General features: G+C 38.4%; 1 protein-coding gene across 1 annotated transcript in view; it reads left to right on the plus strand.

The window, feature by feature from the left end:
• atrnl1b (attractin-like 1b) overlaps positions 1 to 13975 on the plus strand; it is a 904204-nt gene that overhangs the window by 868464 nt on the left and 21765 nt on the right. The window lies entirely within an intron of this gene.

Here is a 13975-nt window from a genome sequence, read left to right on the forward strand (position 1 = left end):
CCAGGTATATAGGCAGTCCACCCAAGAGATTGGCTGACTGAATCAAATAGCATTTTCCTCATTTGCTTGCAATAAGCAGAAGGCTGAATCTTATGTTTTATTGGGTGAAGTCTGATTACGGGATCCTTTGTCTGCAACCTCTCCCATTATTATGTGCTCCTCCTCCTCAGCACTGAGCTCCTGCTCTGAGCTTGCTAGCAGCCCTGTTCTTCCTGCATCCATCTTTGTCTTCTAAGCTAGGCAGGAGAAAGTGAGGTCTGCAGATGCTGGAGATCAGAGCTGAGAATGCATTGCTGGAAAAGCGCAGCAGGTCAGGCAGCATCCAAGGAGCAGGAGATTCAACATAAGCCCTTCTTCAGGAATATTCATTGTTGGACTGGGATGTACGAAGTTAAAAATCACACAACACCAGGTTATAGTCCGACAGGTTTATTTGGAAGCATTAACTTTCGAGCACTGCTCCTTTATCAGATTTATTTGGAAGTACTAACTTTCCTTTATCAGGTGCAGCGCTCCGAAAGCTAGTGCTTCCAAATAAACCTGTTGGGCTATAACCTGGTGTGTGATTTTTAACTTTGTACATCCCATAGAAAGTGAGACTGGATGTTAAAAATAGGATATAACTGAGTTGACAGACAAATTGAATAGGTACTTTGCATTAGGATATGAGTAACTTTCCAAAAGCAGAATAAATTCAGAAATAAATGAGAAAGAGGAACTCAGGAAAATTAGAATCTCACAGAAGTGGTGCTGAGTAAAATGTTGGAAGTGAAAGCTGACAAGTGCCCAGAACCTGATGGATTTCATTCTGGAACCTTAAAAGAAGTTGTGATTGAGATAGTTGGTTTTCATTTTCCAATACTCTGTTGACTTGGGATATTCTATTAAATTGAAGAAGGAAAATGTAACTCTGTTACTTAAAATAGGAGAGAAATAGAAAGCAGGATACTAAGGCCAATTAATTTAACATCTGTCATAGGAAGATTGTTAGAAGCTATTACTAAATAGGTTATAGCAGATGATTTAGCAATCTTCAAGGTCATCAGACAGAATCAACATGATTTTTTGAAAAGGAAATCATGTTTGACCACTATATTGGAGTTCTTTGAGAAGGTAACATATGCTGTGGATAAAGAGGAACTGGTGGATACTTTGATTTCCAGAGGTATTTGGTAATGTGCCACATCAAAGCTTCTTGCAGAGAATAAAAGCTCATGCTGAAGTGGATAGCACATTGACATGGATAGAAGATTGGCTGGCTAATAGGAAACAGAGAGTGGGCATAAGTGGTCTTTTTCAAGTGAGCAAGATGTAATGTGTGTCACAGGAATTGGTGCTGGGATCTCAATTGTTTACAATTCATATGACTGACTTGGATGAAGGAGAGGAAGGTATGGTTGCCAAATCTGCTGATGACACAAAATCAAGTTGGAAATTAGATGCAAACAGAGCATAAGGAAGCTACAGACAGTATAGATATGTTAAGTGAATGAGAAAAGTTGTGCCAAATGGAGTATGATGTGGAAAAATGTGAAATTGTCCGTTTTGGCAGGAAGAATGAAAAAGAAACATCATCTAAATGTCAAGAGATTGTGAGGTTCTAAGATGCAAAGGGATCCATCTGTCCTCGTGCATGAATCATAAAAGATGAGTATACAGGCATGGCAAGTAATCGGGAAAACTAATCAAATATTATCATTTATCTCAGAAGGAATTAAATACACAAGTCGGAAGGTTATGTTTTATTATGCTACAGATAAATAGGGTATTGGTGAGACCTCATCTGCAGTATTATGCATAATATAGGTCAGCTAACTTTAAATAATGATGTAAACTTATTGGAAGTGGTTCATTGAAGGTTTGCCAGAATAAGATCCAGAATCAGAGGCTGATCTTGCAAAACAGAACTTTAGTGTGAAATGATTAGACAGAGTGGAATTTTTTAAGTGCATTCAGGAGAGGTTTTAATGCCAATATGTAGATAGTCCTGCAAGAGATGAGGCAGTGCTAGATCTAATCCAAAGGAAGGAAGCCAGTGAAGTGGTTGAAGTTTCAGTGGGCGAGCTTTTTGGGGATAGCAGCCATAACTTTGTAAGTTTCAAAGACATTAGGGAAAAGGATAAGGATAGTGCGGAGGTTAAGTGTCAAAATTGGCAGAAGGTGTTTCAATATCATTAGGCAGGATCTGGCAAACATAAACTAGGAACAACTACTTGCAGCTAAGTCTACATTTGGGAAGCGGGAGTCTTTTAAAATTGACATAGTGAGAATTTAGGGACAGCATGTTCCTTTAAGAATGAAGAGTAAGGGCAGCACATCCAGGGAATCCTGGATGTAAAGGGATATCGAGAGTTTGAAAAAGACAAAAAAGCATTTGTCAGGTACAGCGCATTGTAAACAGGGAGGCAGTTCAAAAGCGTAGAGTGTAACGGTTGTGAAAGAAAGAAATTAGGAGGGCAAAGAGGAGCCATGAATTACATTTTGCAGATAACATTAAAGAAAGCCCCAAGCTATTTTATAAGCATTTTAAGAGTAAGAGGATTACCAGGGAAAGAGTGGGCCTATTAGAGACCAAAGAAGCAATCTGTGCTTGTAGCCAGAGGATTTGGGTGAGGTTTCAAATTAACATTTTCATCTGTATTCAGAGAGGAGGAAGATTTTGTAACCAGGGATTTCAGTTAGGATGGTAATGTTCTTGAACATGTTAGAATTAATAAGGAGGAAATATTAGATGTTTTAATAGGCATAAAGGTGCGTAAGTCTCTAGGGCCTGATGAGATGTATCCCAAACTACTATGAGAGGCAAGGGAGACGATTGCTGGGACTTTGACAAAGATATTTCATACTTAGTTGACCACAGGCAAATTGCCAGACAACTGGAGGATAGCTAACATGGTCCTTTTGTTCAAAAGGGGGAGCAGCGAATTGCCAGGTAATTACAGCCTAATAGTCTGATGTCAGTGGGAGGGAAATTATTGGAAAATATTCTGAGGATCAGGATTGATCAACACTTGGAAAGGCTTGGATTGATCGTGGATATTCAGCACAGATTTATTAGTGGGAGGTCCTGTCTGACTACTTTAATCTATTTTTCTAATCAATCTGTTCAGAAATGTTATTACACACCTCCGGAGCAACCAAGGCCTCCCAGTTCAAGGTTATGAGCACTGCCACCACACCACAAAGCTAATTGAACTGAATTCTTTACAGAGGTGACTGAATATATTGATGAGTGTAGTGCTGTTGATGTTGTTTACATGGATTTCAGTAAGGCTTTTGATAAGGTCCCGAAAGGAAGACTAGTCCAAAAGATAAGAGCCCATGAGATCCAATGCACATTGAAAAACTGGGTCCTAAATTGGCTTACAAATAGGAGGCAAAAAGTGATGGTGGGGTTTTGTAATTGGAAGACTGTGACCAGTGGTGTACCACAGGGATCAGTGCTGGGACCCTTGCTGTTTCTTATGTAAGTTGATGACTTGGATATGAACATAGATGGTATAATTAGTAAGTTTGCAGATGACGAGAAAATCAGTGGTGTTCCTGATGGCAAGAAGGTGATGTCAGGCTACAGTCTGATATTGATCAGGTAGTAAATTGGGCAGAGCAGATCCAGATGGAATTTAATCCCAATAAGTGCAAGGTGATGGATTTTGGGACGTCTAAAAAAGAAAGGATATACACATTGAATTTACATGGTGCCTTTGTGTATTGAGGGATGCACAATTTCAACACTCTTGAAGGTGTCATCACAGATAAATAGAGTGGTGAAGAAGGCATAGAGGATGCTTGCCTCCATTAGCCAGGAGAAAGTGAGGACTGCAGATGCTGGAGATCAGAGCTGAAAATGTGTTGCTGGAAAAGCGCAGCAGGTCAGGCAGCATCCAAGGAGCAGGAGAGTCAGCGTTTCAGGCATCCCGAAACATCGACTCTCCTGCTCCTTGGATGCTGCCTGACCTACTCCATTAGCCATGGCATAGAGTTAGGAGCAAGGTAGTCTTGTTACAACTATATAAAACATTGGGTCAGGCCACAGATGGAGTACTGTGTGCAACTCTGGTCACCACACTGTCAGAACATCATTGCACTGAAGAGAGTGCAAAGAAAATTCCTCTTGCTTGGGATGAAGTCTCGGTTATGAGGAGAAATCGGATAGACTAGCTTTGTTTTCTTGGAGCAGAGGAAGCTGAGGGAGGATCTGACTAAGGTATACAAAATCATGAGAAGCATAAATTGTGAGACTCTTTCCCAGTGGCAGACATGTGTAAGACCATATATCACAAGTTTAAGATGAGGAGTAAGTAGTCTAGTGGAGATCTGAGAAAAACAAATTTCACCCAGCAACTAGTAGAAATATGGAACCTGCTGCCTGAGAGGGTAGTGGAGGCAGGTACTCTCACAACATCTAAGTAGCATCTGAATGAGCACTTAAAATGCCAGAACGTAGGATATGGACCAAGTGCGAGTAAATTGCATTAGTGGTATTTGTTTTTGGCGTAGACATGGTGGGCCAAGAGGCCTGTTTCTATGCTGTATGACTATGACTCTCTCATATAAGATCCTGAGGGGTCTTAAAAGGACATTTGGTGTTAGGAACAAGGTACTGGCATGGATAGAGGATTGGCTGATTGGCAGAAGGCAGAGAAGGGGAAAGGGGTCATTTTTAGGATGGAAGCTGGTGAATAGTGCAGTTCTGCAGGAGTCAGTGCTGGGACCAAAACTATTCATGTTATACCTTAACAACCTGGATCAAGGAACTGAGGGCCAAGTTTGCAGAAGACACAAAGTTGGTGGAAGGACGAGTAGTGTTGAGGTAGCAGGGTGGGTCCAGAACAACTTGGACACACTAGGTGAGTGGATAAAGAAGTGGTAGATGGAAGATAAAGTGGGAAAGTGAACTTATGCAGAATAGAGATGTAGACTATTTTATAAATGGGGAAAGGCTTCAGAAACCTGAAGTGCAAAGCCTTGGCAGCCCTCGTTCAGGATTTTCTTAAGGTTAACATGCAGGTTAAGTTAGAAGGTAGGAAGTTATGAAGGCAAATGCAGTGTTAGCATTCATTTCAAGAGGATTAGAATACAAAAACAGGGATGTGCTGCTGAGACTGTATAAGGCTATCCACATTTTGAGCAGTTTTGTGCTCTATATCTAAAGAAGGATATCCTGGCATTGAAGGGCATCCAGAGGAGGATTATAAGAATGTTCCCAGGGATGAAGGGTTTGACATATAAGGAAGTTAAAAATCACACAACACCAGCTTATAGTCCAACAGGTTTAATTGGAAGCTCTAGCTTTCGGAACTCATTGCCGCAGAGGGTTGTGGAGGCTAAGTAATTGAGTGTATTTAAGACAGAGGTAGATAGGTTCTTGATTAATAATGTGATCAAGGGTTGTAGGGAGAAGGCAGGAGAATGAAGTCGAAAAACATATCAGCTATGATTGAATGGCAGAGCTGTCTCGATAGGCCGAATGACCTAATTCTGCTCCTGTATCTTATAGGCGTATAGTCATTTGTGGAGAGATGCTTCCTTATATGGGATAATCTAGAACAAAGGGTCACAGTTTAAAATCAATTGCCCATTTAAAACAGAAATTGGGCAATTATTTTTAAGGCAGAGGTAAGTAGATTTTTGTTAAGCAAGGAAGTTATCAGGACTAAGCAGGAATCTAGGTTTGAGGTTACAATCAGATCAACATGATCTAATTGAATGGCAGTGGACTCTTAAGGGGCTGAATGGCCTCCTCCAGCTCCTTGTTCATCTGAAAGCAATTTGCCGAGAATATAATGGCTAAGTGGCAATGTGACCTTGCCCATCTGTTATCTTGTAATTGACTTCATGATATGTGGATTTATACCAATATAGCCTTGTTGTCTTCAAGAAGTTGGTCTAGTTGCACAGTTAGCTAGCAATAGAATATAAATTAAGAATTAAATGGAATAATATTCTTATCCCCAACAAAACAACATATCCTTTAACTTTCCCTAAACAATTGTTTGGGAAATTAATAGTCTGTGCATATACTTACAAATAATGCACTTATCTATAAATCAAAGATGGAGAAAAAGTTAACAGGTAGTAATGTTGATATTCTTTAATGTCAAAAATGAAGATTTCTGCAAAAAATTTAGGAAGTGCACGAAGGAATGGACGAATCAAGAAGACAACTAATCATCAGTTTATCACAAGATTAGATTACTTACAGTGTGGAAACAGGCCCTTCGGCCCAACAAGTCCACACCGACCCACCAAAGCGCAACCCACCCATACCCCTACATTTACCCCTTACCTGACACTATGGGCAATTTAGCATGGCCAATTCACCTGACCCGCACATCTTTGGACTGTGGGAGGAAACCGGAGCACCCGGAGGAAACCCACGCAGACACGGGGAGAACGTGCAAACACCACACAGTCAGTCGCCTGAGTCGGGAATTGAACCCGGGTCTCAGGCGCTGTGAGGCAGCAGTGCTAACCACTGTGCCACCGTGCCGCCCAAGTTTTTTTAAAAAGCTTAGAAAGTTTGGTGAATCCATGTTTGATCAATCTCACCCAGCTCTAAAGTAGCATTGCAGCTTGCTTAGTGGTTATGTTAATGAGATCACTCTTGAGTGCTTGACCTATGCAAGCCAATTTTGCAGCTGTATAGCCATATCTGATGCCAGTACATAAAAAGCTATGAACATATAAGCCAAATCATAAATCACCAGCTGCTGTTAATCTTTTCCCAAGTGACACTTGTTACTCTTTACTATAGGTTAGTTTCACAGTGACAAATTTTGTAGCATGAAAGATATGTGTTTCTCAGAATAATTCACTGATGAATACAAACAAAGGAAGCTAATGCAACAATGTCAGACTTATTTTCATCATGCTATGTAGTTTTCCAGTAGAAGTGATCTAGAAAATCAGCTCTCAATTAGAAAAAAACATGTTGAGATGTGTCAGAGTGTCAACTGGACTCTAAGTTTTCCATGAGTAAGGTTTATATATGCTTCTAAGGCTGATCAATACAAAAAAATTGATGTTTAAACAATGTATTGATGGCTACATTTCTTCAATTAGTTCAATTTAAGTTTTAGAAAATAAATTTGGAGCAGTTGAGCATTAAAGATTTGTTTCCATCATTTTAAGGTACAGAGATTAAATTATCGCATAGATGATTGATTCTTACATTGGAATTTAAATTAAAATTTTATTTTCAATTTTTTTTTCCAAGATTCTTTTGGCTGAAGGGCAAAAGGGCGATTGTAATTGTTAACTGTGAAATGGAGCAAAACGCTAAGTATCCCATACAGAGTTCTTTATGTTTGTCTTTCTATTTCCTGCACCAGGAATGATAAGCCTTACTGTTAGGGCTATTTTGAATGTTTACGGTTGAAAGTAATAAAGATATATTTGAATGACAGCTGCTTATAGCTGGATTGTAATTTTTTGATTGTACTCCTTTCTTGGATTTGGTGAAAAACCAGTAGATTTCTCAGCTGCACATAACAGTACAAGTTGTAGAATCCCTACCAACCCTCTAAAGTGTATCCCACCCAAACTCATTACCCATTACTCTACATTTGCCCCTAACCTACACATCCCTGAACACTATGGGCAGTTTAGCATGGCCAATTCACCTAAACTGCACATCTTTGGACTGTGGGAAGAAACCAGAGCACCAGGAGGAAACCCACACAGACATGGTGAGAATGTGCAAAGTCCACACAGACAGTTGCCCGAGGCTGGAATCGAACCTTGGTCCCTGGTGCTACAAGACTGCAGTACTAACCACTAAGCCACTATGCCACCTTTGTTAAAGCCTTATCCTAGGGCAAAATCTATCATAGTCTTTTATAAGATTCTTAACAAAGAATAACCAATTAAAATATCATATAAAATACAGAAAAGATAAAACTTCAATGTTGAGTGGACAATTTTAAACACCACTTATGCTTTCATCCCTGTCGCACAATACATGTGAATTCTGGTGTTTTTGGGAATAGATATAAACGTGTAAAAGGAGGTGCAACTTGACTTTCATAAGACAAATTACTCACTATATTTGAAAAAAATAATAAATCAGACTAAGAGGGATCAAAGTGACTGGTCTTCCAGTCTATTCAGCAGAGCAAGAAATAAAAACGTTGGAAACCTTTGACTCACAGAGTGCGGATCAATACACATTTTGTTTTAAATTGCTAACAGAAATAAAAATGGAGAGCTATTTTTCTAAATAATTCAGAACATTTTATTATTAAAAATTAAAATAGAAGGCAACTTAACTTTGAAATATTTTGGGACTGGCATCATTTTCTAGATGCTCCTCTCCAAAATTTGTTTCAAAGTTTTATAAATGTCTCTTCCCTATTGAAGAAGTCAGTATCCCATAAGAATGTGCAAAGCTAATTGTTAAATTGAGTTGATTATTTCAATTCTTCAACTTCTTGCCATGGGCAAGTTTTGGGGTGTTGGGTGTTCCAGGGTCAGGGCATTTTGTTCCTTAATTTTTAGCACATGTACCTGTGGCTATGAGGATGAAAATTCATCTTAATGTAACAAGTAAAAGCAAATATAATTTACAGGAGTTCCACTACTCAAAGGGTCAAGAACGAGGAGGTGAAAGGCAGCGGGTTTAGAGGGGATTTGAGGAAAGGACTTTTTTCACCCAGGGATTGATGGACATCTGCAATGCAGTCCTTTGGAGGGTAGTTGATGTGCGTAACCACACTATCTTTAGAAAGTACTTGGATGGCCACTTTAAATGTGACACATTAAAGTCTATGGGCCGAGTGCAGGTAAGTGGGACTGGTATAAATATTCCTTTTTTTTCCTGGTTCAGAATCCATAGGACAAAGGGCCTATTCTGTGCTATATGATTCTGTGATTCTATAGGAAGTTTATAGATCCTTGCTCCTTTAAAATTATGTTTGGATATGACTCTCCACACATTGTCTTAAAAAATGGAGAGGGTCTGAATCAAAAAGGAGTGTTTAGGGTTAGAGCTGAGCAAGTTCAAACAAACTTCAAGGATAATTTTTTTTGGCCAATTTCATTTTAAGTCTGAGCTGTAACTGTGGGTGTATTTATATTAACACTAAACTCTACAATTTAATTTTTCACATTCCACTGGTTTCCCGTTGTTCATGATTCAAAACTAAAGTTTTAAAAATCAGACTGAGGAAACATTTGGTGTGAGTAGACCACCTATGAATTAATAGCTTAGTTAGTAGCAGGGCCTGCTATTGCATTTTTGCTCACTCACGCAAAACATTCTCCGCACCATAACACTGACTATTACATCAGTACTTGCTTATTCACATTTGTCATGGGATACAACACCACGAACTAGAAGGTTTCATCCATCCATTAAAAATCCTGCCACCAGTTAAAAGATCTGAAGTATACTGTGCTCAAAGAAAATCAATTTCCTACATCCGAGCTGGTTGTTCATCAACTGAAGATACTCTTTCAATCCAGATATACTGTACTAGTAAGTTATAAAAGAAAAGCAGGCTGTATTTAAATAGATTTACAAAAGTAATTGCAAAATCAAACATGAAATGAAGTAAAATGGATGTGTTGACTTAGCTACACTATTTATTGATGAGAATAATGTTTGTAGACATCAGTATTTAGTTGGTTGGAACATATGCCACTGATTCTGATTGTAAAAAATGTTCGGCTTTCACATTTACAATGATCACGTCCTCCTTGACTGGCAAGACTTTACATTATCACAGGCATTAATGCACACGCACCCCAACCTTTATGAACTAACTCAATAAATTCCGTCAGTATAATTTATCTTCATGGTATAATAGTACAAAATAGGAAACACGCACTGGTTCCCATATATCAATGAGTCATCTGGTAGGCTTAAACAAAATATCATCCATTTCTGTGCATTGTAACCCCATATGCTTTGCTGGACCTCACAACTTGACTGTCACCTATTTTTCTCTATCTGCTATTTTGAATAACTCTATCAAATGTATTAAACGAGAAACTTCCTAATACAGTAGATGTGAAGATTTGTTGTTTATTGAAACAGGCAAATGACTTGCATCTTTACATCATTCAGTGAAAGTGAATGGTAATAATCAAATGTATTACCATCTCGGAAATGATATGCTCATTTATACAAGTAACTTCTTCAACCAATATAGTACAAAGTTGTCACTCATGCTCTCCAGCATTGCTATTAAAGAGAAGTTTCAAGTTGTCATTCCCATTGGATATGTCTCATGACCTGGTCCATATTACTGGTCAATGCTATAACATGGATTGTGGAAAAATTTGGAGTTTTTATGAAGTAATCTGGCCTACAGGAAGAAATGAAGATGGTATTGATCTGGGTCACCAGTTCAAAGTTATTTCATTTGTTGACAGAATAATCTTGAACAAATCAAGTATGTATAGTAGTTATTCCATATTCTATATACACTTCCAGGGAAATCTGAACACATGTTTTGAAATCCCTCATAGTACTCAGAAAATAATGATCTTTCAGGTATAGGAAGTGCAGATCATCAAACTTAATGCTTTGTCCAGTCGGTAAGTCTGCTTACACATGCCCATGCGCACATATACATTGGAGTGTTGCTTTCTTTTAATTGAGAAGTTGGCTATAGTTGCAAAGTAGGACTGTGACTTAACCTCCATTTGGAAGCTAGTTGTCTGAGGATTTGGAGGTCAATGGTCCTTTAGGTGTGCCATGGCTTAAAAATGTAGGGAAGAACATAGCCTGAATGTAATATTCCCAGGCAGATATTATGTCTTTCTCGTCAATTTAACTTGGACCTAATGGGATTGAATGTATATCTGACACTGGTGAAGTTGAAATGATGTGAACTGTATCATTTATCAAACCTATCACATTCCTCCATTTATGGAAGGTTTTATTTTCACCACCAGATGTTTTGCAGTATTTCAGAGATATTAATTATGAGACAAACCCACAATAAAATCAGTAAATCAAAACAATTTTTCATAACTCAAAACATGCCTGGATTTTCAAGTAAACTCAATAAGTCACTGCATCTCTAGGGCAAAATTTGTGGCAATATTACTGGAGCTTTTTCATATAAATGAATCAACATGAAAAAGGATGACCTTGGAGGCTCAGATAAAGAGGTAAATTGGTTTCATGCTCAGAAACATCGGATTAATGTTCGTAAACTTTAACCTATAAACCAAGTCTACAGCGTGCCTAAGAAATCAATGGTTTTTTTTAACTAAACAAATGACATCCCAGCAGGGCAATTTTCCCCAGAAGTATACCCCTTACACCATAGGATTGTGGGTTAACAAGCATGCAAGCCTATTTGATGTGGAATTATTGGCCCTTCTGGGAAATAATGTGAAAAAAATGATCAATTATTCATAGCCCTACTGGGTATGTCAGTGGACTATTTCTTTGCTGCTGTTCAGCAATGTATTTCTGTTGTCAAAGGTTTTATACATCCTATATCAGAAGTTCGTCAATGTAGTGGAATGTAAAGACTAAGAGAGCAAATTGCCTATATCTGTTGATCATAAATGTCCCAAATTGTTTAATTTTCAAATAATGAATTTCTTTGCAAATACAGTGGCCATTTTTCACACAGCAAGGTCCTACAGCAAGCAATTAATGAGATGAATTACCAAATAACCTGGACCAAATGGAATCCTTGTGTTTCGATATGATCTAGCATTAGTGAATTCATTGAGAAAGTTATATGGCTCAACACAAGGAAAGCACATTACTAATTATGAAACAAGTTGACAATAATGTTTGACATTATTGTATTCCAACAGAATTATGCTGGTTATGTATTAAAACAGACTTGAATTCACCCTTTATGACGTCTATGTTAGAGATCATTATGTGACAAAGGAAGTTATTGAATACAATCATTTAATGAATGCAGCTAGCAACTTAGTTGTTTATTAAAAACATACATTTATTATGTGACTACTTGATGTATGTTTACTGAAAATAAAATGCAAGTTTTTGTTGTAATAAAAGGCATTGTTATTTGTATTTAGCTGCAGTGACTAATGAATGTTATTAGATTCTTTTTAAAATGTTGTATCTTAGAATTGTCCATGGTTTTTCATCAAAGAGTCAGAGATGACCAACTTAATAGAATTCTTTGAGGAAGTGACAAAGTTGATTGATGAAGGAAGGGCTGTGGATGTCACATACATGGATTTAGGTAAAGCTATTTGATAAGGTTCCCCATAGTAGGCTAATGGAGAAAGTGAAGTCGCATAGGGTCCAGGGTGTACTAGCTAGATGGATAGAGAACTAGCTGAGCAACAGGAGACAGGGAGTAGTAGTGGAAGGGAGTTTCTCAAAATGGAGAACTGTGACCAGTGGTGTTCCACAGGGTTTCATGCTGGGAACACTGTTGATTATGATAAACATAAATGATCTAGAGGAAGGCATAGGTGGTCCATTAACAAGTTTGCAGATGATAGTAAGATTGGTGGAGTAGCAGATAGTGAAGGGGACTGTCAAAAAATGAAGCAGAATATAGATAGCTTGGAGAATTAGGCGGAGAAATAGCAGATGGAGTTCGATCTAAGCAAATACGAGGTGATGCATTTTGGAAGATCCAGTTCAAGAACAAACTATATGGGTAAATGGAAAAATCCCTGGTGAAAATTGATGTGCAGAGAGATCTGTGTGTTCAGGTCCATTATACTCTGAAGATGTCAACGCAGGTCAATAAAGGCATACCACATGCTTTCCTTCCTTGGACGGGGTATTGAGTACAAGAGTTGGCAGGTCACATTACAGTTGTATAGGGCTTTGGTTTAGCCACATCTGGAATACTGTGTACAGTTCTAGTCACCACGTTACCAAAAGGATGTGGATGCTTTTGAGAGGGTGCAGAGGAGATTCACCAGGATATTGCCTGGTATGGAGGGCGCGAGCTATGAAGAGAGGTTGCGTAGATTTGGATTATTTTCATTAGAAAGACAGAAGTTGAGGGGAAACCTGATTGACATCTACAAAAACATGAGAGGTATAGCAAGAAGCTATTTCCCAGAGTGGGGGGATTCAATTATGAGGGGTCACAAATTTAAGGTGAGAGAGGAAAAGTTTAAGGGAAATATGCGTGGAAAGTTTTTTACGCAGAGGATGGTGGTTGCCTGGAATGCGTTGCCAGTGGAGATAGTAGAGGCGGGCCTTATAGCATCATTTAAGCTGTATCTAGACAGATACGTGAATGGCTAGGGAGCGGAGAGATACAGTTCCTTGGCAAGTAGGCAACAAATTTAGATAGAGGATCTGGATTGGCGCAGACTTGGAGAGCTGAAGGGCCTGTTCCTCTGCTGTAATTTTCTTTGTTCTTTATTCTTTGATGCAAGCCAACTGTTGTGCAACTATAGGTTCCTAATGTTTAAAACTTTGAAGATTGATATGAATGTATACATTGCAAAAGAAACACAAGTAAAACTTCAGTTCAAAAAATAGAAGAGCTTGATTTCATTTGAAATGCAAAAAAGGGTAAAAGCTGGAAATGCAGGTTATCAGAAAGCATTCCTAAACAGTTGTGGAACTCAATGACCCAGGCTTGCACACTGCTTTATAATATTTTGTTTATTTAGTGGAAGAGGGTGATACTGTTTTGAATCTTCTGATTTATTCCAAATGTTTACAGAGCTTGAATCTTTCATTACTGATTCCATGTTTCATAACTCCTGATTTCAAACAAATGTATATGGTGCTTTGGGAAATGCTTCTGGTCAGCTTCAACGCAATGGAAGTCTTGTAATATTTATGTATATTTTCTTTGATATTCTGTATTGCTGATGTGTCTTCCCAGAAGCCTCGTATTTACTGTATTTTTAAACATTTTGCAGCAGTCACCAATGTATGCTTTTAAGACTACTTGAGGAATTTTCCATAGGAGATTGTAGGCATTTTGAATTTTTATTCAACGGCCTGTTGTTTTATGAATGATGCAAAACGAGTTTTTAATTAACGTGGGCAGCA

This window comes from Hemiscyllium ocellatum, chromosome 22 (genome assembly GCF_020745735.1).
Source record: "Hemiscyllium ocellatum isolate sHemOce1 chromosome 22, sHemOce1.pat.X.cur, whole genome shotgun sequence".
Lineage (NCBI taxonomy): Eukaryota > Metazoa > Chordata > Chondrichthyes > Orectolobiformes > Hemiscylliidae > Hemiscyllium > Hemiscyllium ocellatum.